Genomic DNA, 6,908 nt, shown 5'->3' on the forward strand with positions numbered 1-6,908 from the left:
CTCACGAGTCATGGCACTTCTGCAAAGGACTTTTATGACTCCATCGTTCTGATTCAATCTGTGAACTTTCCCATCCGGATTTCTCCAAATGGAGAGTCTTTCCTCCTGGATTTGTTGATGACCAACTTCCCCGCCATTGTATAACACTCGTCCTCAGCCCGAGTTGGCTTTTCTGATGATGTGTTGGTGAAGGTCAATCTCTCCCGCCATTCTCAGAGAACAACCTCGGTGCCGGCAAGTCTGGCAGGAACTGCAAGCAGCCATCACACTTCAGGACTGGTCTCCTTAATCGACCGCCTCTGGTATTAACTCAACCTGGGAATTCTTCCACCGAAACCTGCTCTCTCTTATGCACAGATTATTATGATCTCATCTTCAGTTATCTTATCTATCCTCCTGCTCTTGGTACTCTGAATCACGGGGTGAGACTGTTGCTTTAAAATAACTTGCATTCTCCTCCTGGAAGGCAAATCCAACGGAAGGCAACCTCAGATCATTCCACAAAGTCGCAACAAGTGGGTGTTTACCCTCAGGAGAGCCAGAAAACAATATCTGTCCAATCTCCTGAATTAACTTTCAAACTCGACTCCTTCCTCTAAAACCTGGTGGCACCTTGTCGAGTCTGTCTCTGGAGGATGCTCCCCTTCCATTCCTTCTCTCACTTCAAATGGCAACACAGCCGACTGTTCGTGAGAAGGCTGAATGCCCCAATTCCGTGTTTGCTTCAAAATCTTGTGTCCCTCATCCCTCTCTGTCTGTACCCATCTTTCCCAGTCGTACCCAGCAACTCCTCAATTCTGTGTCTTTTGCATCTGAAAAGGTGTAAAAGTTTCTGGCAACCTTACACTCTGACTCTGTGACTCGACCGTTCATCATCAGCTCATGTGTCCTTCAAACTTGCTCTTCTGCTCTTGCACGATCTCTTTCTGCCCTTTTCACCCTGTTATTTACCATAGATCTATCTTCTCTCTGCTTGGAAATCAACCATCACAGAATTACATAAAAAGGTGTAAAAATGCCCTTGTTGACATAAAATAGTTCCTTTCCCCCAACAGCCTCATCTTAGATCATCAAGTCAGATTCAGACCAAATCACTCACTGCACCTCAGACATGCAGCTTCAACTCTCCCAACAATGGATGGAGGCCCTCAATGTCAGACATGAGATTTGGGCCATCTCACCGAGCATATCTTGAGCTAATATTTTAGCCTGGCATCCTGCCCTGCTCTCCAAACTCTCTGACTTTGTAATCCAAGGCCAACTCCACTGTTGGATTGCTGACCTCCTCCCTTCTCGTAGTCAACATGTGGTTCTCAAAGGAACCCTTTCATCTCCTCTCCCTGTCAAGGCAGTGTTCCACAAGGCAGTGTTCAGGGCCTCATATTATTCCCAATTCTCATCAATGATCTCAATTACTCTCTGGAAACCCCCTCTCTCTCTCTTTGCTGATGACCACTCTCTGCCCTGAGATCCCTCATCTCTCTGACAGACAGACAGTATCGTGGAATCGCTTAACTCCAAAACATGGCAGACCATTAATTTTTTTGACAAAAGTACCAAACTTGGTATCCGGTTCCCTGTGACCATACTGAACGATTTTAGAAGGGGAGCCCGGGTCGGCCCCTCATGGGTCGGCTTCGGCAGACATTTTCCAAGATGGCCACCATTGGGGGTGGGGGAAGGCATGCATCACTATATAAAAGGAATATATTGATGAAACGGCGATTTTAACATCTGTTTAAAAGTTTCCAGTGATATACAATAAAATTTCACTGTAAAATATTTCACCCAATTGCATTTTGTTCAAAATGGCTTTAAAATGGCGGGAAACTTAAAATAGGGGAAATGGAAACAAGAATGTCCATATAGTCTACAGTCTATACTGTAATTTTTTTGAAACGAATTTTCTTAGAAACTTCCCCATATTGACCTTCGTTGATTCCTGAACTTCTTGGAAAAAAAACATCTGAAATTACGATTTTATGGCATATTTTGTTCGTTGTTGCCATGGCAACCGAACCCAAGATTTCATAAAAAGTACTTTTCGGCGGTGTAATGGTGACGTATGTCACAAAATTATTGACACAACCTTTTTTTACATTATGCATTTTGCAGATAATGTCAAAGTATTCTGTCTTGTTGAATAAATTTCAAATGAAATGCATAGTGCACGCCGTTAGTATCGGTGAACAAGAGGGTTTGATTGGATGTTGCCGGTCATCAGTGTGAGAATTTGCCTACCTTATGCATCGCATGGGTACTTGCATAAGGCGCTGCATGGCAAATCGGACTTTACGCATTTGCAAGTCCTGCACGGCGACTTGCAGCCACATTTAATAAGTTCTTGGCAAGCAGCTGACACTTGTGGTCGTGTAATCCACACTGCGTACCATCGAATCCCGTCTTTGCGCCACCCGAATTCTGCTGGCGACGGAAGTAATGGCATGGTCTCGCTGCATGTCCATATTCCAGTCTGATAGACTGCCCGCTTCAGATGCTGATACAAGGCATCCTGGAATATGTAATCAAGGTTTCGGATTAGAACATGTGCTGCAACCAAAATTCAGGGTTGGATAAACGGCATTTTAATTGAGGATTCGTTTCCGGTTCGACAGTCAACCTCTCAAACCCTGACAAATATTGGAGCTCACCTGTGTGGGTGGAAATCGATCCAAAGAGGATTTATCGTGATGACAGAAGAGATCTTTTCTGCAGGCGTTGACTGACGATAAGGTACTGGATCGATCGTACAGCTTGACTATGTATTGCTCAATAAGTTTGAAAGGAGCTTCATTTGTGTGAAGATTGCAGAACGGGTGATCGGAGATGAACATGAACGCATCATTCACTTTCTCAAAGTCCATCCATACCTTGTACGCCGTCTTCTTACCAATGCCCATGAAAGCAGACGTGGTGTCACACCAGTCAAGCTGTGGAATATTGGTAGACACCGGGACGCCCGATATCCAAGTTCCAAACAATTGTCGTTGACTTTGTAATACGTGAAGTTCTTTCCCATTCCGAAGGCGACCCATAGAACCAGATCCGAACAGCGACTCAGAAGCTTGTGAAACAGTGTTTTCATGAAGCATTTTTGAACAGGAGGCCTTTTGTGACTTCATTTGGCACAGGGTTAAAATCTACATTTGCAAAGTTTTCAAGTCAATGAAGCATCAAAGATAAATTTTACAAAAGTAAAATGGTGTCAACTCGATTGCGAACAGACGGACACAAGGTAGGCCCACGTAATTTTCATGGCATTAAATTGGTCAGAAACCCAGACTAAATTTACGTGATAAGGCAGTAGAAACAAACGCTAGTCTCAGAAAATGCTTCATGAGGAGTGTTTTCCGCAACAGGCCTAAAATTCATGGCCTCGGGTGTGGGGAGACCGACTGACGATGGATGGCACGGTGGGCTGCTGTAGTCGGTGATAAAAGCAACACAATACCCGTCAGGATGCAAGGAGTGACCAGATTATTCCAAATCCATCACAATGAATGTTTTTTAATGAGCGAAATCTGATAAATGTCACGATACAGTCATTGTTAGTCGCCTGTTCTGAGCAAAAATGATTGAGAAAACTTCGAATTTCCATACTTATCCACACGTAAGCTGCCATTTTGTTGCAAGTTGTCCTATCCTCCAGCGGGAAAAAGGAGCACAATTTGAGTGTGGTGACGTCGCCCCGGCGCGATTTTTCTTTCTCTTTCAAAAACCACAAAAAACATCTCTTGCCCGTGCTCCCCTTCTAAATTTGTATTTAATCATCTGAAGAAGCCGTATGCCAAGTTTGACACTTTTGTCATAAAAATACATGTTTTCATGTGAAGCCACTACACCAGCAGCCTCTTCCCTCTCCTCAGACCTTGAGAAAATCATAAACTGCTCAAACACATGGAACATGCCTTTATCTATCTCTCTCTCTCTCTCTCTCTCTCTCTCTCTCTCTCTCTCTCTCTCTCTCTATCTCTATCTCTATCTCTATCTCTATCTCTATCTCTATCTCTATCTCTATCTCTATCTCTATCTCTATCTCTCTCTCTCTCTCTCTCTCTCTCTCTGAAAGGATCACAACACAAACCATTCCATATACTTTCTCAACAATCCTCTTAAAATGGTTCAGTCTTTCAAAACTCTTGGGTCTTACTCTCAGCCATGATCTCTCTTGGGCAAGCCACATTTCAAAATTGGCCTCCAACGCCAGACGCTGACTGGGCATCCACGGTCGTGCAAAATCCTTCCTTGGCACACCTGAGCAGCTTTCCACCTCCAAGGCTTTCATCCGCAGCTTGATGGATTACTGCTCTCCCCTCTGGGCTGCCTTCCCTGCTCAGGTCAGCACCATGCTCAGCTTGACGCTGTGGAAACAAAGTCGATCAAGATCATTGGAATCTCTCATGATGAAGCTGAGTCAATGGCCCTTTCACTTCACCATCGCTGACAGGTCTGTGATCTATCTGTCTTCTTCTGCCTCATTTCTGGACTTGCACCCGTTGCCCACTCCGTGCTTTGTCATGCCCAGGTATTAGCAGGATGAACGATGTTCACCTGCAACCCCCTCCTGTTGAAACTGCCTCAATCCAGAATCACTGCTCACCTCCACTCATTCATTCCTGTTTTTTCCCACTTGTGGAACCACCTTCCATACTCTCTTGAAACTCATTGTTCCCTCCAGGTATTCAAGACAGGTCATTCCACGATCTCAGGTCGTTCCCCATCCAAAATCATGATTCTTTCAAAGCCCCTTTCACCACCACGTATCCCTCCCAAAATTTTGCTTCTTGGGAAAAATTCCAGAGACCACAAGGGGAGTACAGCATGCACACAAGATTTTTTGAATGAACGTTATTTTCTCTCGTCTGGCATTTTCTACAAACGATGCAATGTCCCTTCTTTTCTGTAATTTAACACGTGGAACATACCACATAAAAGGGTCTTTTTTATGCCCCTGGAATTTTTCCCAAGAACACTCGTTCTTTTCCATAGATGCTCTTTTGCACATCTAAAGGGGGGATAGAGGGGTGGAAAGAGAGAGGAGAAGATGCATGAGGCGACAGATCCCTAACCTCGTCTTGGATAGGTCTGCGAGTGCAGCATGTACCTCCATGGGATGCTCCACTTGAGCGATCCCACCTTGAGGGTTGGCGTGTTATCTCCGGCTTAGTCACTTTGCTGGGGCTCGTGGCAACGTGTGCTCTGCACTGGTCCTCTGGAATAAGCACGTCTCAGTCGCACACCAATCGAGAAGTGAAGGGCAGAGGCAACGAAGAGCAGTGAAGAAGAGGGCGAACAGAAATTACGTAAAAAGCGAACAGAAATGGCAATTTCTTTGCAATAGGGACTGAGAAAAACATGGAACACAAAACAATTACCGTGAAGTGGGTGGAATTTGCGGTGATAGATGGAATCAACACCACTGCACTCGGTACCACTGGGTGAACACTTTGAATCACCTCATTTACCTCTCGCAGTTCTTCAACAAATTTCCACATATCCTTCTGTGGCTTTTTAACCGGCAAGATTGGTGTGTTGCACAGACTCGAAGTTTCCACAACTATCCCTTCTTCTTTCAGTGGTTTAATTACCGGTGCGATTCCGGCTTCCGCCTCTTTTCGGAGGGGATATTGGCGTCTATTTGGTCAACGAACTCCAGGTTTGAGTTTGACCATGAAGGATGCTGCCATGATGATGCGACCCACATCATCATCATGCTGGGTCCACGATTCTTGCGGAACCTCTACTCGCAGATTTTCTGAATCCTAAGTCTCACTTTCCGTTCTCGTCAGCATCTCACGTTTTGGTGGGAGATCAATTTCCCTTTAGAAGGTCAAGATCGTTTTCACGGAGTAAACTCTCCTTCAGGCGTAAATCCGACATGGCGAAGGTTATATGGTCTCAATCCATGTTCTCCGTTTCTGCAAAACTGTACAACATGGTCTCCATCCTCAACTCGGTGTCATCCTGGTCAAAGGGTCTCCCCTCTTGCCGTCGGTTTTCCCATAAACGGTTCCTTTCATAAACTACATTCGTTGTGGATTACAATATTCCTCAAATTTCTCACAAACCGAGTCGACTATCTTCCTGTCCGTGGGTTCCCTGAACGTGAATGTGTGTTCACGTCAACCGCGGCCTGGCCGGCTCAATGAAACAAGATGGCGACTTTCTTGCTCTCCAGTATCGACTCTGTCCTTTGCTTTGTCCTGACATCTCCAAAAACAGTTCAAACAGCTGTCTCCATCGGCGCCAAATATCGCTGAGGTTCGAAGCATCCAGAGACAGTGGTGGCGTTGGTTGGAAACTCTCCACCATGAGTCAATGTGAACAACCTCTGTCACCATGGAATGAGCCAGACGAGGGTTTGACCCCCCTGTCCATTTACTACTAGTACTACTACTACGATTACCACGACGACGACTACAACCACAACTCCCTGCACTGACGTCGCGCAATGTATCCCATGGTAACAGTAGAACGGTTACGTCACAAACGTCAGGGTATTGTCCCGAACAATCAGTTCGATGTGGATCTGTCGCGGTGATCGACGTGTGTCAAGTCGGCTCCCGAATATTTCATTGAACATTCATCGAAAGAATTTATTTATCTCTCAAGATGCGGATCGTGAAGAAGAAAACGCAACTGAGGTACCTCACACGGACTTTTCACAACATTCAGTTAATTTTAGCTCGTCATGTCGTCGAGTGTTTTATCCTCCGTCTCCGTGTGGTGATCCGTCCCGTCAGCGGAAATACGTCATCACGTCGTTCGTGCTTTCTCAAACGGAGTTATTTATTTATTAACGATAATAATCTCTGTGGTGATTTTAATACCAAGGACGAAACCACATGTACGAACGGACTCATTTATATATGAAGTTACTTCATGGAGAAACTCCCGCTCCCCTCAAG

The 6,908-nt window shown here is 45.1% G+C and overlaps 2 protein-coding genes across 5 annotated transcripts in view; one reads left to right on the forward strand and one right to left on the reverse strand.

Moving 5' to 3' along the window:
- Window positions 1–6,879, reverse strand: part of LOC147024453 (uncharacterized) — a 32,576-nt gene extending 25,697 nt beyond the window's left edge. For 3 of the 4 annotated variants that reach the window (XM_085884395.1, XM_085884394.1, XM_085884392.1), the window contains exon 1: window positions 5,070–6,879. The gene's annotated coding sequence lies outside the window, so the exon portion shown is untranslated. The remainder of the gene's footprint in view (window positions 1–5,069) is intronic. The other variant, XM_085884393.1, reaches the window with a different exon arrangement.
- LOC147024452 (uncharacterized) overlaps window positions 1–6,908 on the forward strand; it is an 82,230-nt gene that overhangs the window by 46,723 nt on the left and 28,599 nt on the right. The window lies entirely within an intron of this gene.

Source organism: Eptatretus burgeri, chromosome 6, assembly GCF_056783735.1.
Source record: "Eptatretus burgeri isolate ZD-2024b chromosome 6, Ebu_testis_v1, whole genome shotgun sequence".
Classification (NCBI taxonomy): domain Eukaryota; kingdom Metazoa; phylum Chordata; class Myxini; order Myxiniformes; family Myxinidae; genus Eptatretus; species Eptatretus burgeri.